A 13136-nucleotide genomic window follows, 5' to 3' on the forward strand; every position below is an offset into this window, starting at 1 on the left:
ATGTTGTGATTTCTTCCTGGACCTAGGATGGAGATACAATGTTCTCCAAAAAGAGAGAAAACCAGGGTCTAGAAATCCAAGGATACAAATCTTTAGTGATTAGAAGGGAGAATAGGCTGCCCAAAAGATTTAATAGCCATGTAGAACTTAATACTACTTACAATATGTTGTTTCAAGGTAGATACTGCAAGAAATCTGGTTCTAAAAATGCTCATTGAGCACTAGATCCATCACTAAAACCAGAAACCTCATTCACCAGGTAAAATGCACTCTGAATAAACACACCCAAAAAGAAATCCCACACAAAGTTACTGTGCTTTTTTACACATATTTAAAATATTAAACTCATGTCAAATAAGAAATCCATATAAATAAGTCAAATACATACATAAGTCTAACATTATCATTGATATAGTGTGGACAAACTTATAATCAATTAAGAAGACTTCTCACAGAAATTGACTCATAAATGCAAGGTTTACAGAGGTCACAAGCAACAAATATTAAAGTTTCACAAAGCTTCTGGATTTTAAAGGCTACCCAATCACAGACAACAGAACCAATTCTGTTACCATATAGAATTAAGCAGAGTTTATCTACCAGTCAGAAATCGAATTAATTTAGTGATTATGAATTATGCACAAATATTTCTGTAATTAGTCAGGGGTCTTTTCTTCTTGACTGTGGCTCAGTCAAGAGCAGCTGAACACTTCCTAATGCTCTGCTACTTCAGCTCTAACTCTGAAACCACCTGTACTCCTTTATCCTTAAACCAGATACACAGCCTAAGAAAAGTCTGCCTGGTTACAAGTTTAGGTTAAGTCATTAGTACCAGCTGTATAAATAGCTTGTGCATATGCTTTTTATGATCAGAAGAAAATATCACTCAGCTTCAAAGACACAGCACACGATTTGCATTTCTGGATTCTGTCTACAAACTAATTATTTGTTTGGTGCTCTAAGCAATTAGTTCTTGTTACTGGAAACGCTATTCTACATGGGGGAATTCTTCATCCTAATATTTTTACCCTTTTGATGGGAGACTTCTATTTACAGGGTTTAGTTTGCCCTTTTTTTTTTTTCTTTTTAAGTACATGGAGTTTGCTTATTTGGACAGGTTTTGTTACTTTTGGGTACTTCAGAGCAAGTTTAAAACATTCCCATTCAAGAGGTCCCCTACAACAAAATGGGATTTGAAAGGTTAAAGATCGTCTGCTCTGACTATTCATTTCTGAAACTATTCCAGTAGTACTTTCAGCTGGAAGAGCTATTCCAACTTGACTATTTCCTTAGTACTGATAGTATTCTCATGGCTATTAAATTTTTCAGGCATCCAAACACAATTCTCAGTTAAAATATCAGTTGAAACACTCAATAAGGAATAAAATGAAAAATTTTCACTCAGCTTAGGAGACTTCTCAAGCATATAATGCATAAAACACTCTTTAAAGTCCATTTCTACATTCATATGTAATTCACACATGCATCAACTCGCTTGATCATTCTTTCAGGTATAGACAGCAAAAAAAACCTCTGGAATTGTGTACAATTACACACAAATTTTGAACAAGATACTAATTTCCATTTACTGTCAGGAACCCAAGAAATCCATATCACCTGTATAATACATATGCACACGACAATTTATATTTAGGCATGTACACAAAAACAGCCTGGAAAAAAACGAGGAGGAGGGCAGGGCAGAATAAAGAGGTATATAATATTTGCATTATTTCTGGCAAAGTGATAGGAAATGCTTGGGCCATGTAGCTTCTTTGCAAAGATGGATTCGAAATTTCCCATAGTTGCTCTCTAAAGCACATGTTTTTAAAGCACAGAGCACCTTTATGGGACATTCACTACCTGTTCCAGCTTAGTTTTTGTCTCATTGACTGAAGTTGTGAGCAATGCAATTGAAAAATCATTAACACCATAACAGCCACATGACTGATGGACCTACAGCCAGCTCTTGTCGTTTTGTGAAACTGTAAATTGTGAACTAGTTGCTACATTTCAGTTTTATTTTCTCCACACTTCACAGTACATAACACAGCTGACTTGCCCTCAGTTATCAGTGTCATCTTTGCCCTTCTTCCAAAATATAACAGGATCGTGACTCCTGCCCCATCTGAACCTGCTTAAAACAATGCTGCTCCTCAGCAACTTGCTTTGAATTGCTTCCAGATTTATCTCTATTTATCCTGCCTTTAGTCTGAATAAAAGCAAATGCATAGAATTACATCTTTCTCATGATACAAGCATTAAAATCATATAAACCTCAAGAGAAGCCATTGACTATTGCAGCATCTTCCACCTTGCCCATCTCCCCACTTTGTTCTTTGCAGAAATTCTATTATAAGCTGCACCAGACACCCTCCAGGGAAGGCCATGTAACAAACAACAGCTGGCACAAGCAAGAAAATAGAAATAAAAGCTAAGTTTGGGTCCATGTGTCACAGAACCTGGTCTTCTTGCCAATGACTTGCAGTACTCCACAATTGTTGCATACCCACAACACTCACCCATCATCATCCCATTGAACATTTTCAGCTATTTTAGTGCACAGTCTCGTGTTTAACTACTGGTCACCAGGAATATTTAAAGGAATTCAGGCACACTTTCTTCACCAATCACCTGGAAGTAAGAAACCTGGATTATCAATCATAGGCTACAAAACCGGCACGGATGATCTGGGTCAGCACTGTGCCCTGAAGGATGTTGCAGATACAAAGTAGTTCAGCTGCAAGATAACCTCAATTTCTACATTATCTGCCTTTCTTTATTTCAACAAGAGACAACCCACAAAAATACATACCTAATCTCACTGCATATTGACAGCGTTTGTCTAACAGTTCTTTTAGTGGCTCTTCCCCAGCATAACACTTCAACAAATACAGGAATGATATTTAAAACCACACCCACTTCTCTCCAAATCACATTTCCCTTTATTCAGTAGGGCAAATGAAGTTCTGATGTATTTGAAACATGACCACTGCCTGCAGGAACTGTACTAGGGTAATACTGGTGGTTAAGAGAATCTAAAACCCCTCAGAATGTCACTGCCCAAGCAAATCTCGCACTTGGATTCCACTCAAGCCTCCTCTGACACGTTACCTGACATGTTTCAAGCACTACAGGATCAGATCCTACTTAGATGTGAACATTCCAGTGTGTTCCTATTTGCTCAAATTCTGACTGAATCTTCTCAACCACAATTGAATCTGAGTGTTTTCAGCCCTCAATTTCCTCACTCATATTCCATAGAGAAATTTAATTTATGCTGGAATCCACTACCTTTTTTCCAAAGGTAGATAGAATACTGGTTCCAACCAACTTGGAGCTTGCCTTCAGGACTTGTGTACAAACATTGCTGGATCGTTCAAGCAAGTATATTAATTCAAGGTCTCTGGAAAAATGTGCCAGTTAAAATGTCTGCCACCTCTCCTTGCAGTCACCAGGTTTGTGTTTGGTGACTGCTTGCTTGACTCCAGCACCAGGAAGAGTTGGCATTTTTAAATTACAAGCTGCAGGTAAACTTTGAAGATGTTCTTGCCATTGGCAGTATTGGCTGTTCAATTTGCTCTCTTCATATCTGCTCCTTTCTTCAACACCTTTCCCTACACAGGAAAAAACTACCTAAGTACTCTTCAGAGAGGAGAGACTAAATCACAAACACTTCAGGACAAAGTTTGAACAACTTCAGCTCTTCTTTGCAAGATCTGTGAATAATATTTCATGCAACTGAGTATATTCATCACCCTCCCTTTTCCACAGGCCACAGGAAAACACTGCATTCATCTCTCCACCCCTGAAATGCAGCAGGGAGGGTTCTAGTATCTCTGCCAGCATCCTTAGGAGCAACAGACTCTGAAACATTATTTTTAAGGAAACTGACAATTCTATTCACAGCATACCCTGTTTGCCTCTGCAAGTTATAGCCAAGATTTCCATTCTTTAATGAGGAATTCAAAGTCTGCATTACATTTATATAAGGAGGATCTATAACCCAGGAGTGCCAGCTGCAGCCCCACAAAGCTACCAAAAGTTTATTTTGTCTCACAAAAGAAAGCAAGCACCTTTCAGAGGCATCACCATTTCCCCCTCTCCTGGATACAGATCCCTCCGGGCAGATTTGGCACACACAGTTGCATTAAGAGGACAAGAAGGAGCAATTCTGTCAGTGCAGCAGGTTAAAAAAGCCTGCCACCAAGAGGCTTTATCCCAAAGGCAATTCTCCTCTGATTCACAAGAGTTCTGTCTGCCACAAAGCCAAGCAGATGTTCCCAGAGGTGCTGGGAAAGCCATCTCCACTTTCTCCCAGCAGCATGTTGATCTCTAGTAAAAAAAATTCCCAGCCCTGATCCCTTTGCTATCAATTCTGTAACATGCACTGCCCTGATTAAATAAATTAAAACCTTTCAACCACCAGCAGTTTCAAGACTTCGATTAAGCTCTCCTACTCTTAGCCAAAAAAAAAAAAAAAAACCACAACAAAAAACTCAGCACTTAAAACCAAGATAAAGTGCTTGGAAGAGCACATTTCATCTCTTTCTTAATGATAGTCCCACTATTCCCTAAAGTTTGAGGAAGATCTTCAAAGCAGCAACAGTTTTTTTTGTCCAACTGCTCAATAGTTTGGTCTAGTACAAGACAGAACTAACATAGGACCAGGTACCTTTAGAAAAATCACCAAAACCAGCAGATTGCAGCTGACTTCTCCTACAGATACATCTCTGAACCATCTTGGCTCCCATGACAGGTCCCATCTCATGCACCCTGGGATCCACACACAAACAAATGGACTAAGCAGCACTGCTCAAATCCTGCTGCACTTGATGAACTACAATAAGATTTCCCAAGAGAGTTTTACTTTGTGTCAGTCCTGCTCTCCTTCAATCCTGCAACTCCTCTGCAAGTTTCTGCTCAAGACTCAGCACAGACTGCTCAAAAAATCAGAAAACAGGAACTCAGAAGTATTTCAACAATTAAGCTTTCCCTTAGTGTAGACCCAACCATATAAATCACACAATACAGAACATTTCCCTAAATTTGATTTTAAACTCAAAAATTAAACCCACACTAATAAAGGGACCTTAATACATTGATACAGCATTTACCAGGCCAATGAATAAAATTGAGGTTTATCTCAAGGGAAAAAAAGCCAAACAAGTCTAGGTGGGAGATAATAGGCACAGCACCCTGTGTCCACATTTCATGTCTCAAAGAATAAGTAATGGGGATGTTTGGACAAGTATTCATCAAAACAAAGCCTCCAGTGGCCTGTAAGGATAAAGAGTCACATTTTTTAAATGCCAATTGGTCAATAACTCATTGTGACTTTTAAAACTGGACTCAAGGACACTGGCAAAAGCAAGATTTGAGAACTGTAGCTATACTATCAAATTTCTAACATGCGCAACATTTTTCTGGCCATAGCCAGCAAGACACATTCCTTAGTGCATACATTTGTAACACTCAGGATTGTTAGACTGGGTGATTTAAAGTCACCCTGCAGAAGAACTGGTTTGCAAAGACAGTAGACAAGACAAGCTTCGAGGCCAGCGGACGGGGGAAAACTGAACAAGCACTTGCTAATAATAAAATTCAGTTTATGCACCTGTGTATGCAGACCCAGCCAAGCCAACAGAAGCCAAATGAAAAATTCAAAAGTACAATTGAGCAAGACTTCAAAAAATATCTATCACTTAAGAGATGCATTTCATATGCATATGATGCTAAAACCTTAGAAGAACTGAAATAACTTAATATTGAAGCAGGAGGATAAGAGTCCATACCATTGACAAAAGATTATTTTTTTCCTCTTAATACAATGAAGAAATCACTTCTATTAAAGTAATTGTTTCCCTCAATACTGCTAAATTGCACTAAATATTAACGTTCCTAAAACTGCACAATGACAAACCCTTATAAAAAAACTTGGGACAAGAAAAAACAGTGATATGTATAGAGAGAAACACAGTTGAATAGATCTTTATAGAGACTTCAATGTTTCAGAATTGAGTTCATATTGACTATCCATACAGTTTTATTTGAAATCCCAGCTCAAGTCTTTCATACAAGTTCTTCTACTTCTCAGTATTTTTAAATGGAAAACTAATATTTTAATGAAGTCATTCATTTCATTGTATTAGGCAATTAATCCTTTGTCTGCTGTACATTTTCTCTGCAGCTGTAGGCATGCATACATATGTCTAGCGTGTGCGTATTTATATTTACACCAGGACTACTTAAACACCCATATACAGTTATGTATTTATGTACACAACTAAAACCCCATGTCAGCTCTGAATTGATGCCTTTTAATGGGGCTTGAACCATCTTCAGACCATGCTGGGGTTTACTGCAATTTAAGACAAACAGGCTGTGAAGTGGCTGACCTTTTTCTCCAGGAGCAAGAATACAATGTCCCAGAATGTCCCAAATTCTTGAATGCATTATTTGTATCTCTTGTAATAACAAATATCCATGTGTATGTGCAAAGATAACCCAGCTCAGGGCTTGTTCACAGGGTTCAAACCAACCCACCCTACATGGATACCTGACAGACTGGCAGCAAATGCTGTCATCTTACCAACAACTATTAAAAGCAGGCTACTGCCTGTATGAGGCTGCCAGAGGGGCTTAGGTAGTGCTGTCACATGCACATTTCACACTTGGTTTGCTACAGGAAGCAACAAAAACTATCATTGTTGGCTCACGAATATGAACAGGAAAAGACCAAGTAGTCTCCATAAAGCAGCAATCTCACACGACACCAGGCACCCACTGAAATCTTAGCTACAATCAAGTTCTATGAAATACACTGCTGATATACCTTGCAGATCAAATAAGGCAGAATTTTACACCCATCCCAGTTTTCCATCTTAATATATTCTCTTTGTTGTGACAGGCAATTATGCAGAGCAGGACAGCCCTCTAAACTCCTGTCTTGTGAAACAAAGATCACTTTAATTAACACAACCAGTACAACAAAACATTTTCCAAACTTCCACTCAAGGGAAAAGATTCCCTTCACAAAGACAGCAGCTTGAGGGCATTGAGAGGATTTTTTGGACTTGGGGGACAGGGACAGAGCAACACTGCTCGTTAGTTTTCAATTTTGTGCAGCTCCTCATCTGGTTCACCAGCTATTGAGAACTGACAGAAGTGTCACCTATCTTATCTGAACAGTTCTTATCTTGCCTTCTCTTGAGACAAGCAGGACTTGTTACTGCTAAAGGAAAGAGTACTGCCTGGTATCTCTGAAAACACAGATTCTCAGAAAGAAAAGAACAGTTTAATACATCAAACAACACATTATCCCTTCAATAATGTTTATGCATTTTCACCTTTTCAAAGTTTCTGAGTAAAGCTTAGAAATTAAATACGTTAATGCTACATTCAAATAATTCTCTCTTCTAACTCAAGCCAGAAAATAATAAATACAAATCAGGAAAATAAATCCTTTTTTTTGTTACTAAAAAAAATTTCTCAGTTTCCCATATGAAAAGCCACATTCTCAACAAGCAGATGACAGAAGAGTCAACATTAGTGAAGAGGGTTAAAGTGAGCTGTCAAATTACCTGCTCTCTGAGGATAGGCACTACAACCCCAGCATGCATCCAGTTCTCACATTCAGGGTATGAGAGCAAGGACTAAACCATCTGCTAGGCTTAACAAGGTCCACATCCCATTTTTGTGATAACATCTTGCCCATTCCTGTCACATGAGGGGACAGAACACATTCCTTTGGTTTCAGTCCCTTGGATTCCTTGGACTAAGCAAGAAATTGGCAGCCTCCCAGGCTCCCCATGGGGTGGAATAACCAGATAACCCTCCCTGAGCCAGGCTATGAACAAAAGCACATAGATATCCCAAAGAGAGAGACTGCCACCACCAAACCCTCCTTCCCCATGGATAAAGGGGATGGAGAGCAGTGCAGCAGGTGCAGGAAGCTCTGCTAAGTTTCCACCATTGCCATACATTTTCTCTGCACCAAACACCAGTGTACTTGCAGGAAGAAAGAATAGATTCTATTATGTGAGCCTATTTACTGCAACAAAGAGGAAAATGGGAAAAATTATTATTATTATAAAATTGTTATTATTATCTATCAGGCATACACTGACTGCAGCAGAGATGAGGTGGCAAGAGGATCTTCAATAGCCAAAGAACTCTTCCTTCATCTGACCAGCTTAATATATTACATTAAATAAGTGTTAAAATACAGAGAAATCACATATATCTAATAACTTTATGAGGAGCATCCAGTTGCAGATTTCTTTTTTGCACCTGACTAAATTTAATGCATCCTTGCCATGCACAAAAAAAGCCTTGTGAAATGAGAGGTGCTAACATTTTCTAACAAATGGGATGACATTACAGAACAGGATCCTTTTTGTTACTCGTGAAAAGAACATGCTCCTGGTGCAATTGATTTCACACATAAAAGGCAACAGTTTCAAAGACCAACACTGCTATTTTTGGCCAGTTAGTAGAAAGCCATTTCTAAAGCTGATAGCAGCTCTGACAATTAATTACAAGCTAAAGATCAAGCATGTCAAACCCTTGTGAAATCCCCAGATGTGAACCAGAATGACTCCTGAGGGCCTCCACAGAGTTCAGAGCAAGAATTCCCTCTTTTTGCAGATCATCTTTCAGTGCCTCTGTGCTGCACAGATTATCAGCATGAATATTTTATGGAATAAGATCAAGGTAAATAGAGCCAGGAGGTGCACAATTTCCTGAGTTTATGTACAACAGACTTGCCATGGGTAAATAAATGCTCAGTTAGGAATTATACATATTACAGCCAGGAGAGTAGTAGGGAAAGACTCACAAAGACTAAAAAATATTGTAGAGAAAACTGCAATTCTAACAGTCCAATTTTGCAGTCCACTGCAAAATTCACTTTCTACAACCATGCCAAGCATTCCAGAAAGGTTCTTAATAAGGTTCCTAATGAATTTATGCAGCAGCAGTACAGGTCTACAAATGCACTAAGAACACAAACAATATATTTTAACTATTATGCCATAATGTTCTTCATGCTGATCTAAGTCAAGGTAAGAGCTGAAGGACTTTTCCTTGTGAGATCACAGGCCCAAAAATAACCCAGTCATGGTAAAGGGGGCAATCCTCACTCTTCCAAGCAGGTTGAGCTAATCAATGTATCTGAACATCCCCTGCAGAATTTGCATAAGAAATCAGTTGAAATAGTTTGTTGTTAGGTTATTTCCCAAAAAAAAAAAAAACTGAAATAGGTTGGCACTAATCATTCAAATAATGACTTGAAGTTTCCCACAATACCATAAAGTGCTGATTCTCCTGGAAAAACAAAGTGGATTCTAATTTGCCATTTAGCCTGCCCAGAAAGAGACCATGCCAAAAACATGAGGTAATGTTGAATTTGCTATCTCCAAGCTTCCTAAGGCTGGACAAAAGGTTTGAAAGGTATTTGGACTCTGATTAAATTCAGCAATCAGTGCAGTAAAAATATATTAAAAGAGCTTTTAAGTAGAAAATCTGCAACAGTATTCCATTTCTCTCCCTGGACTCCTGTACTTGTAAAAAAAAATACCTTGGTGAACTTTTAGCTTCTACAAAGGTATATGGACTTTCTGACACTGTGATAATTAAAGTCAACATGGGAAATACAAGCCAAAACAGAAAATCTGGATTCTGAAAGGAATATCAACCAAGTCAAATCCAACTTGTAAAAATGAAATCCTCAAGAAATGAGTCACCCACTCCCAAAACAAATGCAACAGGAGAGACAATTTATTCACTTGAATTTTGCATTCTCCTCTGCCTTCTCTGTTCATTTTATGTGCAAGCCCTGCTATATTAGTTACTGCTAATACAGTGACATTTTTCATCCAGCCAGATAAACAAGAATCCAGTTAAGAGTAATTCAGTTGCAAAGTATGTCCTCTTTTCTCTGCTTTACCAAACTGAGGCCACCTTCTGAAAGTTTTCACAGCCACAAGCCAGGCCACAGTCAAACATTGCATTTTGAGTTACCTTTGTGATCCTTTAGCACTGATGGGAGGAGTCACCACACTCACAGCAATTTAATAGCTATGCTTCTACTCATTAGGAGGAAAGTAAAAAGGCACAAAAGAACTTTCTTATCTCAGACAGCTTCCTGAAGTGGTATGGAAATTCTGCACATCAGCAAATTCTTACAGGAGTTTGCAAATAAAGTTTTTAAATTTATTAAAATTATGACATTATTTTAAGCATTTTTAATATTTTAAAGATATTTTTAATATTTTACACCTTATTCTTAAACATCAATTACCAATTTTTTTTTACATTTTTAACTTGTTTAAGCACATTTCTTAAATAACCTTCTCTACAAACATGGGGGTTCACAGGACTTGCGGCATTTCTAGGTGTAGGAGGGCTTTAATTTGAAAAGAGGCTTTTTCCACTGAGTCTGTTTAGTTCTATGCAAACTAAGTGTCAAGAAGAGAGTCCTTTTTAAATTTTACAGTAAGAAGTCTTCATGTAAGCTAAAAAGCTCTGAACCATAAGAAGAAAAAAACCTTGGTCAGAAATGTGAGCTTATTTAAGTAAACAAAAACTATCATTTCAAGTGAAAAAACAAACAGAATAAACACAGCACAAACACACAAACATATCATAAAGAGAAACTATCATTACAAGTGAAAATGAGTCCTGGAGCATTTTTCACCAGGTGCTGCTTTACTTCCCACACTCTCACAAAACACATCCAGAATTGCTCAGCCAAACACCTTCCCAACAGTAACCCACAGAAAAAAGGAGCCATAAAGCAAGCAAACAGAATTGTACCACTTATATCAGAAACACAGGCAATATCAAAGGCCTTCTCCCAGTTTGAATATTTATGCACAATGCAGAAGTCTAGCATATGCTTTTTTGCTAATGGTTGAGACCTCAAACAGCAAAAAAACCCCATAAATAATCCCCAACCAACAGCATAAATCAGCATATAAAAGCTCAACATTTACTGAGTATCATGATCATAAAGCTGCCCAATCAAGAGAGACCAAGACAAACTTCACACTTGTACAGCAATCCAAACTGAAAAGCATTAAAATATACCACGTGGAATCACTACTGCAACAACCAAGACAAAAAAATCTCTGCTATCAATCTTCAGTAGCCAGCTCACATTGTTTTTTTGCTGTTTTATGAACAACTTCTTCCTACAGAATCATTTCCAGGCCCTTACTTCAAGTTTACTGTGCTCGACAGATCAGCTACAATATTTTGTCCCATAAAACAACAAAAATCAAACCAAATTTTACTCACCCACAGCCTGTGAAAGCTCAGGTACCATTACTTCACACTCACTCCATCAGGTTCTCCTACCACCAAGAGTGAAGGTGGCAAAATGAAGGAGCTCTGGAACTTTCTGCTCTTATGAAGGCACTTAGCCCAATAGCAGGTGTTTCCTCTCACTAATCCAACACCTTGATTGCTTACAGCTGTGCCTCGTTTTCTTCATGACCAGGTTCTCCTGAGGAGTAATATTAGCTAGGCAAATGTTAGCCCCTGTAGGACTAAAATTATATAAATTTATTTATAAAATACCTAATTTTATATATTTCTAATTTATCTATATTTATTTATATTTTTATATTATTTTAATTTTATATTTATAAAATTATATAAAATATACACTAAATATTTATGTTATTTTTAAACGTCAATATTTATAATTTATATAATAAACCAATACATTTTAAACCTCCAGGGGCTAAAGTTAGAGGGAGAATGAGTAGAAAGACATGGTCTGGCCAAGAAATAAAAAGAACTCAAAGCCCATTAGGAGTCAAAGTTCCCTCAAATAGTAAAGATTACACAAGCAAAATAGAAGTCTCCAAAGCATTTAACAGAAACACTCTGTATAGTTACATCTATATAGTCACCATTTAACTAAGTAAGAAACAGGTGTTAAAACCTTTCTTTATCTTTACAAAGACTAAACATGGACAACAAAGAAGAACATATAGAAATGAAATATAATCTTGCAACATCCAGGTATGTGTGAGACAGACCTTTTGAGGATCCTAACAATTACCAAATTATCTCATCAAGAGTCAGCTGCCAAAAACTGCCCCTTCCAGGGTAATGTGGAACATCTGCAGCTTGTTTGGAGGGAAAAATAAAGTTGATACACACAGAAGGAAAGGGATCTCATTTTAAGATTAGTCTCTAATTCTTAAAGGATTGCCAAAAATAAGTGTACATTTACTTATATAGTGTACACATAGCACTTGCTTGAATACCCTGCCAAAAATATTGTTAATCTGATAAGTAAGAATATGCCATGAAAAGAAAAAAAATATTTCTTTCAAATATTCTTTGTTTTACAGAAAAGCAGGCTCCTCTTCAAATACATGCTGTGGGGTCTTTTTTATGGTAAACTGAAGCAGTACATAATGATAAATGAAAAAGTGAAAGGTTCTTACAAGTATTTTTATCTGTAGTATGCAGAGGTTGGTCTGTTACACTCAAAAATTATTTTCAACTTACACATTTCTGTTGACCTTTCACCTTTGCCAAATCTCTAACTCATGTAAAACTCTAATAGGTACACCTTAGAGTTTTACACACAAACTTTTCTTGTGAATAAGTTTGCAACAAATCCTTAGAGCAACAAATCCTACGAGTCCACCCTCGGTAAAGATGGCAAACACATGAAGAGAATATATAACACACAATACACACTCCTTGAAAGTGGAGGAAATGAGATTTGTCCTTCCTCCTGAAAAGATGCATGGGGATGACCTGGAGAATATCAAGGACTTGTGGATCATGGCAATTTACAACAGCTCCTGCTTTTTTGCCAAGAATCAGGGAGTCCCAAGGAACAATTTCAACATTTCAAAGAATGTCTCACATGTCCAGAAAGGCTCTGACACACTGACTGAAAATACTGGGAGGGAGGAGGACAGGCAACATCAGCTTTTTGGGTGCCTTGCACATATTCCGCCTGAAAAGCCACACACCATAATTTTTTCCATGGAGATTCTCCCCAGATCCAGGCGTCATGGTGAAGGAGTTAATTAGAATTACTCAGAGAACTTCATCTTCTTTATGACTGTTGTCCTCCCTTCACTTGAAACAGCTCCCACAAGACC

General features: G+C 37.7%; 1 long non-coding RNA gene across 2 annotated transcripts in view; it reads right to left on the bottom strand.

Annotated features, from left to right (window-relative positions):
• Window positions 1-11506, bottom strand: part of LOC132075746 (uncharacterized) — a 173000-nt gene extending 161494 nt beyond the window's left edge. Inside the window, exon 1 of one of the 2 annotated variants that reach the window (XR_009418813.1) lies at window positions 11302-11506. This is a non-coding gene — a long non-coding RNA (uncharacterized LOC132075746). The remainder of the gene's footprint in view (window positions 1-11301) is intronic. The other variant, XR_009418814.1, reaches the window with a different exon arrangement.
• Between the last annotated feature and the right edge of the window lie 1630 nt (window positions 11507-13136).

This window comes from Ammospiza nelsoni, chromosome 7, assembly GCF_027579445.1.
Source record: "Ammospiza nelsoni isolate bAmmNel1 chromosome 7, bAmmNel1.pri, whole genome shotgun sequence".
NCBI classification, from domain to species: domain Eukaryota; kingdom Metazoa; phylum Chordata; class Aves; order Passeriformes; family Passerellidae; genus Ammospiza; species Ammospiza nelsoni.